Raw genomic sequence first — 10,406 nt, forward strand, 5'->3', positions numbered from 1 at the left:
AAGAGGGAGAGAGAAAGAGGGAGATATGAAGGAGGGACAGAGGAAGGGAGGGAGGGGGTTGCTTATATTTGTCTGATCTGAGAGCTTCTGAAATGAGGCCTTCTTGAGACAACAGGACAGACTAAATTGTGCTGTAACGGTCTGTGTCCCGCTGCTCGCTAAGACACTCATTTAGCATGCCCTTGGGGCACACAATGGAGGCTTGTTCTGAACAGCACAGTTATATGAACACCGTAATCAAGAGTGCTGTGTTCGGGAGGGGGGACGTGTTTATTGGATGGAAGATTTTCGTCCACCTGTCCGCCAATAAAATTTTCATCCCACCACATGCAAGTTGTGAATCACCACCCACCACCTCACATCATTTCCCGCTTCCCACTATTTCATGTCCTCGCCGCCAACCCCAAAACATGCCCCTCCCCCTCTCGCCCTGCTTTAAGCCAAAGGGGCAGGTGAACAATATCATTGAAGATCCCCCATTTGAGATGTCAGAACCAATCTCAATCTCGGCGTTATTGTGGAGACTCCCCCTCTCTAGTTTCTGTCCCCACATGGGAACAAGCTGAACTCAATGTCACATGAGGAACAATGGACAGAGAGGGGATGCTAATGTTCATAGTGTGACACTTTCAGTGTGATAAGACGCATGGACATCGGCACAGGAAAAGCCTGTTCCTCTTCTCCAATGAGAGACTCAAACTGAAGGCAAAGATGTTACTCTCATAGGTCTGAGGAACCTGTATGGTTCACATATACAGTCAGAAGTTTGGACACACTAACCCATTCCAAAAAAAAAAACACAAATGAAAGTATGGAAAATGCTAAAGTAATCATAACTTGTATTTTTGATTCTCTTTGCCTAGATTCCAGATTAGTCAACTGCACGAGGTGTATCTTGGGATGCTAAATGAGTTAAAAGAGTTCCCATGCAAAAATAAATGAACAGATATTAAATATGAAAATATTTTCAGGATTTCATATATATTTGCCAACCAATTTCTAAACCAAGTAAACACTGTAAGCAGTCACATCTTAGACAAAACTATTATGGTCAACCACATTTTAATAATTGCATAGCCTGCAAGAAATGTAAAAACAACATTGAGCCCCAAAGTCAAGAGATCAGTGTCTTCTTCAGTAATTGGGAGATTTAGTCTTTCTCTTCTAAAGAGAATAAAATAGACATAAAGGCACAAATCATTTAAGTCACGAGGCTGGTCACCCTTATGTCACATCAGGTGCATCTGTTTCCCTCTTTAGTATAAAAGCTATTGTCTTTTAATTAAGAGATGCTCCTTCAGCCTGATCTAAAATGTCAGTCGCGGCTGAGTTGAGATGACCTCCACCAAATCAGAGAGGGAGGGAAGGAGAGAAGGGAGAATGGAGGAAGAGAGAGAAAGATACAGCAAAGACATCCTACTCCTCAGAAGGCCTGGCCAAGAATAGGAAAGACTAGACATAATGGGCAATAGCACTCTCCTAAAGTGAACGGCGAGGTCTAGTTACATCTCTCTTTCTCAGAGTAAAGGAACATGAAGTTTTGACAGGTTTACAGCTTGTGATTAATCTGCTGGGTGACATACTGGATATTGCGCTACGCTGAAGCTTTCATCGCCAACTGTGACAGAAAAAAAAGCAAACAGGAAGCAGAAATTGATAAGAGCAAAAGAGCACATTAATGGTCTCTTTGAATGCTGGAAGTATTGCTTCTTTTGATCTTTCTTTGGATATTTGCTTTTCATTGCTATTATTTCTATGCCATTGTTGTCTTTGCTGCAGAAGATTGCTGGCTGATTGTAAAGATAATAGCAGTTAGAACTTATGTTGAGTAAAATATAAATGTTCATTCAAATATCTCTAGATACATGCAAACAGATCATACCTGCATCTTTGGTCAGCTGCCGATCAAAATACGGGAACTGCTCACATCCAGACCAACGCTGTCCTAAATAGTCCTTTCACCGTCCAGCTAGAGCCAAGCAAATCCTACCATCCCAACATCTGCCATGGAACACCTCAAAATGCCATTGTGGATCTAAAAAAAAGCAATCTTGATTTAGAATTTTCTCCAAAAACTCATCAAAAGTTTTTCTAACACGGCTTGCGAGCAGTTCAAACTAAGGTGGCTCAAACGCGGAGAGGGTGCCCATCTATTATTGCTGTGCTCTACGCAGTAATAACCCATGTTCTGGTTGCAAGACCTGGGTATTTAATGATTCATGACCCAGTCAGGAGGGGGTTCAGAGAACCAGAGATCTTACTCCGTGCTTACCTAGGTGTCTACCACTGCGCTGGGTGTAACACAAATATACAGAAGAAACACAATCCGATATCAACCCTTCCCCCAGTCCTCTACCTCTGCTACGGTAAAACCAAACATGACAACAGAGCGGATCCTGTTTCTGATCTTTGATTAGGGAAATAGATTAATGTAGATTACGTTAAATAAAGATGTCATCGGGGCAGACGGCATGTACTCCTCCGAGCTCTTGGCCTCTTGAAGCCAGCTGGCTCAGGACTCAACCAGCATATGTTAGCCATTCAATCACAGCTTGTCCTGAAATTTAGCAGGGCCTATGAACGATCACTACATGTGGTTCTTGGATGGACTAGACTGGAAGAGGTCTTTGACAGTGATGACTACGAAGCCCAACCTTATTTTCCCTTTGTCTTTGTTATCTGACTCATGCTTGAGACGACTGACTGGTGTCTCTTTTCGCTCTGCTAATGACCCAAATAATCCAGCAGGAAAGATTGAGTTTCCTACAGCCCTTGCCTTAGATCTCAAGTGTGTGAGATATACTGTGTCAAGCTTGACAAGCATGTGATGTTCAGTGTCACTCTTGCTAATTTCAACATGGACAAATCCTACCATCCCAACATCTGCCATGGAACACCTCAAAATGCCATTGTGGATCTAAAAAAAAGCTATCTTGATTTAGAATTTTCTCCAAAAACTCATCAAAAGTTTTTCTAACACGGCTTGCGAGCAGTTCAAACTAAGGTGGCTCAAACGCGGAGAGGGTGCCCATCTATTATTGCTGTGCTCTACGCAGTAATAACCCATGTTCTGGTTGCAAAACCTGGGTATTTAATGATTCATGACCCAGTCAGGAGGGGGTTCAGAGAACCAGAGATCTTACTCCGTGCTTACCTAGGTGTCTACCACTGCGCTGGGTGTAACACAAAGATACAGAAGAAACACAATCCGATATCAACCCTTCCCCCAGTCCTCTACCTCTGCAAAACCAAACATGACAACAGAGCGGATCCTGTTTCTGATCTTTGATTAGGGAAATAGATTAATGGCTAATTAACCACTGTGCATTCAATCAGTGAGTTTGAATGAGACGCTAAATAAAGATGTCATCGGGGCAGGCGGCATGTACTCCTCCGAGCTCTTGGCCTCTTGAAGCCAGCTGGCTCAGGACTCAACCAGCATATGTTAGCCATTCAATCACAGCTTGTCCTGAAATTTAGCAGGGCCTATGAACGATCACTACATGTGGTTCTTGGATGGACTAGACTGGAAGAGGTCTTTGACAGTGATGACTACGAAGCCCAACCTTATTTTCCCTTTGTCTTTGTTATCTGACTCATGCTTGAGACGACTGACTGGTGTCTCTTTTCGCTCTGCTAATGACCCAAATAATCCAGCAGGAAAGATTGAGTTTCCTACAGCCCTTGCCTTAGATCTCAAGTGTGTGAGATATACTGTGTCAAGCTTGACAAGCATGTGATGTTCAGTGTCACTCTTGCTAATTTCAACATGGTGACATGTGAGGCCAGTTTCCATTGGAGTGCACTTGAACTTTCTTGTCAGCTTTTATTATCTATTATGAGCGGGTTATGAACTTGACCCTTACTAAATGAATATTCACTGTTTGATACAGATAAGCTCAATCATTTAGCAACGTATCCCACATTTAACGAACAAATGAATTAATTAATGAAGGAATGAATAAATAAATAAATTACAGAAGTTACAGTGATGCATTTACAATGGAAGTGAATGGGCCTAATTTGTAAGAATTTAAAAGCAGAATTGCAAAGCTTCTAATTTTATAAAAATGCTTACAATAATTATTGTCGAAACTTGTGCATTATTTGATTTTTAAAGCGGTTTAAATAATTGTTTTAAGGTTTATGGCATTCTGCTGTCATGGCAATATAATTGTAAAATTGGATATATCTTTACACAGAAATTATATGTGAATTTCACACTAAAACCATGCTAACATGCATGCTGTTTATGTCTATACTATTGAAACAGTGAGTATATTAACAATAATGCATCAGCCCATTTACTTACAATGTAAGTGCCTCACTGTACACAAGATTTACACATTTTTTAAAGAAAAAGAGGGACAAGTGGAGATTAACTTTTCTAGTAATAAATAATTATGTCACAAATGCTGTAGACTGAGTTTAAAGGGATAGTTCGCCCAAAAATGAAAATTCTATCATCATTTACTCACCCTCATGTCATTCCAAACCTGTATGACTGACTTCATTTCCTTCTGTGGAACATAAAATATGACACTGGACCACAAAACCAGTCTTACGTCGCTGGGGTATATTTGTAGCAATAGCCCAAAAAACATTGTATGGGTCAAAATTATCGATTTTTCTTTTATGCCAAAAATATTAAAAGATATTAAGTAAAGATCATATTCCATTAAGATATTTCCTACTGTAAATATATTAAAACTTAATTTTTGATTAGTAATGTGCATTGCTATGGACTTCATTTGGACAGCTTTAAAGCTGATTTTCTCAATGTTTAGTTGTTGTTCTTTGCACCCTCAGATTCCAGATTTTCAAATAGTTGTATCTAAGCCAAATATTGTCCTATCCTAACAAACCATACATCAATGGAAAGCTTATTTATTCATTAAATGTATAAATCTCAATTTTGAAAAATTGACCCTTATGACTGGTCTTGTGGTCCAGGGTCACAAATAAGATATTGTGAAAATTGTCTCGGTAATTTTTTTGTAGAATGGAAATTTATGGTGACCAAAATAGTTTGACACATTTTTTCAAAATATCTTCTTTTGTGTTCCACAGAAGGGTGAACTATACATTTACGTTGAGCACAGAATATTACTTTAAACTTGTTCAAAATAATTGTTTGCTCTCATCAAACGGCCTTAGAGTTCTGTATCTATTGCAAACAACAAGTCCATTGCACTGTAAAGGTAGGACTACACACACCCATCTATCCACAGTCATATTAAAAGTTGTCCCATTCACAACCTCTGTTGTCAAGGCTACCTTCGCCCCTTACACCACAGGCCCGTTCTGCTCTCCTCCTTCCCCCCTCTTTCTAGTAATGCTTGTCCAGCCTTAACAGGCTTTGTGCTGCCCACTGGGCCCTGATGCAGCACGAGACCCGGCAAATCCTATTATACAGGAGTCACAGCACTTGATTTTCCCATTAGAGATTCCAAGCGGAGAATAAGGGTGTATTATAACACCGGCTTTGCCGCGTTCCCACCGAAAATCCCACCTCGCTCTCTCGTTTTCATGGGCTCTTTTCTTAGTATTAGCTATGTTTCATCGGTTCTTTTACTGTGGGATTCTTGATGAGCAGTAAGAGCTAGAAGAAGAAAAAATAAATAGAAAAGATTAGCATTCTACATAACAGTAATTATCATATTCTTTGTTTGCATTCCTTGGTTTAATTTTCATTTGCACTGTGAGTAATTAATTAATAAATATACAATTAAAGCTTCCAGACTTATCTATGAAAATTTGTAGTGGCTTTGCAATTTAAAGATACTCTCCTCGTGCCATTGGTAGTGTTCCTAAACTACTTTTTCACACAGGTTACCCAAGGCATCTTCAAACAAATCAACCAAAAGACTACCGTTTTGACATAAGCCAAGTGGGACGACAAGTCGTTTTTGGAGGTGTTGAATGAATAGCAGAGAGAAAGCTTTCATGACCTGCTGATATGACCAAAGGTCAAGACTAGTGTCAAGAGGTGACCTGATTGATGACCCCCAAGGCGTGGTGTTTAAACTGGAACTTTAAAGGTCAAAAAAGAAACAGAAGAATAGGAGGTGACCACTAACACAAGGGGCCTCAGTCAATTGATTTGAGAGTTACAAATGTTTTCTATGTAGGGCTATTGCATTTTTAGTGTCAGTGATGTTGCCATACAGATTAAGTTGTACTGATATTATGAATTAGGTTGTAAAGCTTAATCACATGTTTAACACAAGCAAATGTATTGAATTTTGCAACATTACCTAAAGTGTTTTAAAGTCTTTCCTCACCTCCCCTTATTCATGTAGTTTAGCCCTATAAAGCCTATACTGTATCATATTTGATATGCAAATTTCTAAGGTCCCTGAAAAACTTGTACACAACCTACTACATGCCGTGTGTCATTTGATTAACAGTTTATAAATTTTTTTAGAAGGTAAAAGACCTTGTAGTATAACTGTAATGTCCACCTTCAGGTCGAGAAATGATAAAGTTGTTTAGGAATGAAAGTTTTTTGTGTGTGTGTGTGTGTGTGTGTGTGTGTCTGTGTGTGTGTTCCATTTAAGACAAACATACTTTTTATTTTTTGGGCGCAAAACCTGTTGCTAACATTTTTCAGATGCTTCCTTCTTACACAACCATATTTGTCTCAGCAGAACCAACATCGTTGCTAATCCCTTATCAATGGACACTACCGTTGACCATGTTAGACCGGCAGCCATATCACCCTGTAGCCCAAGACTGGTTGCCCACTGAAGCTAAGCAGGACTGAGCCTGGTCAGTACATGGATGGGAGACCTCCTGGGAAAACTATAGGTTGCTGCTGGAAGAGGTGTTAGTGAGGCCAGTAGGGGGTGCTCACCCAGTGGTCTGTGTGGGTCCTAATGCCCCAGTGTAGTGACGGGGACAGTGTACTGTCAAAAAGCAACGTCCTTCGGATGAGACGTTAAACCGAGGTCCTGGCTCTCTGTGGTCATTACAAATCCCAGGATGTCTTTTGAAAAGAGTAGAGGTGTGACCTCGGCATCCTGGCCAAATTTGCCCATTGGCCTCTGATCATCATGGCCTCCTAACAATCCCCATATCTACTGATTGGCTTCATCACTCTGTCTCCTCTCCACCAATAAGCTGGTGTGTGGTGGGCGTTCTGGTGCACTATGGCTGCCGTCGCATCATCCAGGTGGATGCTGCACACTGGTGGTGGATGAGGAGATACCCCTGACAATGTAAAGCGCTTTGAGTGCCTAGAAAAGCGCTATATAAATGTAATGAATTATTATTATTATTATTATGTGGTCACTAAACCTTCTTTAAGGCTGCCTAATGAACCCTCTGACCCATCAAAGACAGATCTTCTTGAGACAATGCTTTAGGCTTCCTCTGCTGTGGTCCTACGGTTCAGCCTGGGAGACAGCGGTCCGAAAGGTTGCTCAGGGTCTCTCATTAGTCTAGGAAACAGAAAGAAACAACAAAGGTGAGAACAGAGAACAGAGAAGTGATTGGGTTAAAACAATATCAAAATCAAAACAGCTCGATCTGAGGTGTGAAACAGAGTTGTGACTTCTGTTTGGCAATTGTATAGCTCTGTTTGTCAAAAGACGATCTTAAAACTGGTGATAAGCTTCAGGATGCAAATGCAAGATGACAGTTTTGGTTAACAATATAAAGAGAAAATTTCCTAAACCGAAAGAGCTTAGACAGTTTCTACACACAAAAGTAAATTAATTTGTATTATATAAAGGCACAAGGCAAGTTGCATGTACATAGCTGTAATAAAAGTAATAAAAGCAATAATGATAATATAGGTCTAACTGATTTCAGTCACTAAATCGGCTTTGCTTCTTAAAATAAACAGACATAAAAACTACTTAAACAGAAAAAGTGCATAAAAAATGACTCTTTCTTTAAACCATGTCTAATAAACAAAGAGACATAAAAGTAAAATACCATTAGGGTAATACACATAAAATACACACTAAAACATTGCTATAATGCATTAACTAAACAACTTGACAAGTAACATAAAACACTAAAACGAAAAAACAATAAGGTATTCATTTCAGTAAAATAAAACCATATGTGATGCGTCTGGGAACGTCCTGTTTAATCTAAGTTAAGTTAAGTTTCTCTTTTATTGTCTCCCTTAGGAGAAATTTGTCTTAGGCAACCGGGAGAGCAGATCAAACATACAAAAATATATATATATAAAATATTACACCATTCCAAAACATCTAATTCCTATACAATCCTAGTAATACACCAACATTACATGTTACCCATCACATTATCCTCTCCCACACAACAATTTCAATCACTTATTCAATAATTTGACAATTAATGGAATTAGAGAAAATTTGTATCTTTTCATCTTACAGATTGGAACCCTATATCTCCTGCCCGAGGGCATCAGCTCATACTCCTTATGGAGAATATGGCTTGGGTCACCAATCATTGTAAGACTCTGCTTCCTAACAGACCTCTCAAAAATGTCCTGAAGAGAAAGTGGAGACAACATACCAATTATTTTTCCAGCTCTTCTAACCACATTTTGAAGTTGTGTCCTAAGTTTAACAGTCAAATTTCCAAACCATATTGTAAAACCATAACATATTATAGATTCAATAGCTGATCTGTAAAACAGTAACGTGATCGTTTTATCCACTCCTTAAACCCTGAGCCTTCGCAAAAAATGCAAGCGCTGACTAGCTCGTGTACAAACATACACTGTAAAAAATAAGTGTAATTTTAACTGTAAAAGTTTGTAAAAACGCTACGGAAAAAAACTGTACATTCAAATTTTCTTGTTTGTAAATTACAGTGTTATACTGTAAAAGTTTTGGGTCGTAAATGTGTTTACTGTTTTTCTGTATTTTTTACAGAATTATTCTGGCAGCCACAGCTGCCAAAATTATTTTGTAAAAACTACAGAATTTTTTTTACAGTGTGAAGTCAATTAACGTCACTCACCGGCCGGATTTTTGAAACCTATGTTTCAAAATTCAAAAAGGGTCCTGAAGCTATGTTTAAAAGACGAATAGAAAATGATCAGATTCTGAATATCTGTGGAAGTGCCATTTCTTGGAAGTGACTGCACAATTCTGTCTGTCGTCAATATCATGATCTGCTGCCTTTCATGTTTATTTCACAGAAGAGCCTTGGCTTTAACTCTCTGCTTGCTCTTGCGAGTCTGTCATGTCTGTGTGAAATCTGTCAAGCCCAGCGCGCGCCACTCAGCGCGGTTTTCCCGCCACATTGTAGCAAACGACCGCGGCTTCAAAGGCGGTTAAATGAAGATCAGAACACTGAGCTGTTGCTCTCGTCAGGACAGAACAGCTCACAGACCCGCGCGGGGACGACGTGTCTTTATTTAAACCTGTATAAAAACAACGGTTCTACTTCTAAATAGGTGAACAACACCAGGAACTCTGTGTTATTTTGTGTTGCCTATGGCTATCACTGCTCAGCAGTGTTGGGGAAAGTTACTTTTAAAAGTAATGCATTACAATATTGCGTTACTCCCTAAAAAAGTAACTAATTACGTTACTTTTTATGGAAAGTAATGCGTTACGTTACTTTTGCGTTACTTTTAAAATCTGGACCGGGCTTGCTTGTTTGTTTTTAAAATAAAAAAGTTACATTTTTGGCAAATATAAAAGCCTTTTCACACCAAAAGTGCATGAATAAGCCTCAGGCTGAAGAGAAAGTACATTTACATCCGTACAGTAGAATGCAGAAGAAGACATTTCAACACACTTCAGCAATAAACAAACACACAAATGTGTGTCTAGAGTAATTTGTGTTTATTAGTACGCTTGAACCGGATCATCGAAGCTCAGAAGCAAATAGAATGGGATTAAATACATAAAGCATATTTGTGTTGTTTAACATTGAATTATTGCAGGTTTGCGTCATATTCTGAGTTGCGTTATTTTTAATCATTTTGAGGAATACTGAATCTGTGTTTTTGTGTGAGTGAGATGAATTAATGCATATTCATATTTATTTTAGAACTACAGTAACATCTGATTTCTCTCAACAAGGGGACAGCAGAGCTGTCAGTCAATACATTGTAAAAAAAAAGTAACTCAGATATTCTCTTGTAAATTAAAAAGTAAGGCGTTACTTTACTAGTTACTTGGGGAAAGTAATCTGATTACGTAACTCACGTTACTTGTAACGCGTTACCCCCAACACTGCTGCTCAATGCGTTACAGATCTCGTGTTTATAGAAGTTTATATTCGTTTTTCCGAGTTTATAGGAACAAAGAATCAAGGACAAAGAAACACGAAGAAAAAACGCACATGTCTGAGGAAAGACCGTTTTGATGAAATACAAGCATTGGAAACCAGGTGAGATGCTCTGGCAGATGATTTGGGGGATTGTCACCCCCTCCTCTCTTCACGCAGTGCGC

Source organism: Sinocyclocheilus grahami, unplaced genomic scaffold (genome assembly GCF_001515645.1).
Source record: "Sinocyclocheilus grahami isolate Dianchi unplaced genomic scaffold, SAMN03320097.WGS_v1.1 scaffold230.1, whole genome shotgun sequence".
Taxonomy (NCBI): domain Eukaryota; kingdom Metazoa; phylum Chordata; class Actinopteri; order Cypriniformes; family Cyprinidae; genus Sinocyclocheilus; species Sinocyclocheilus grahami.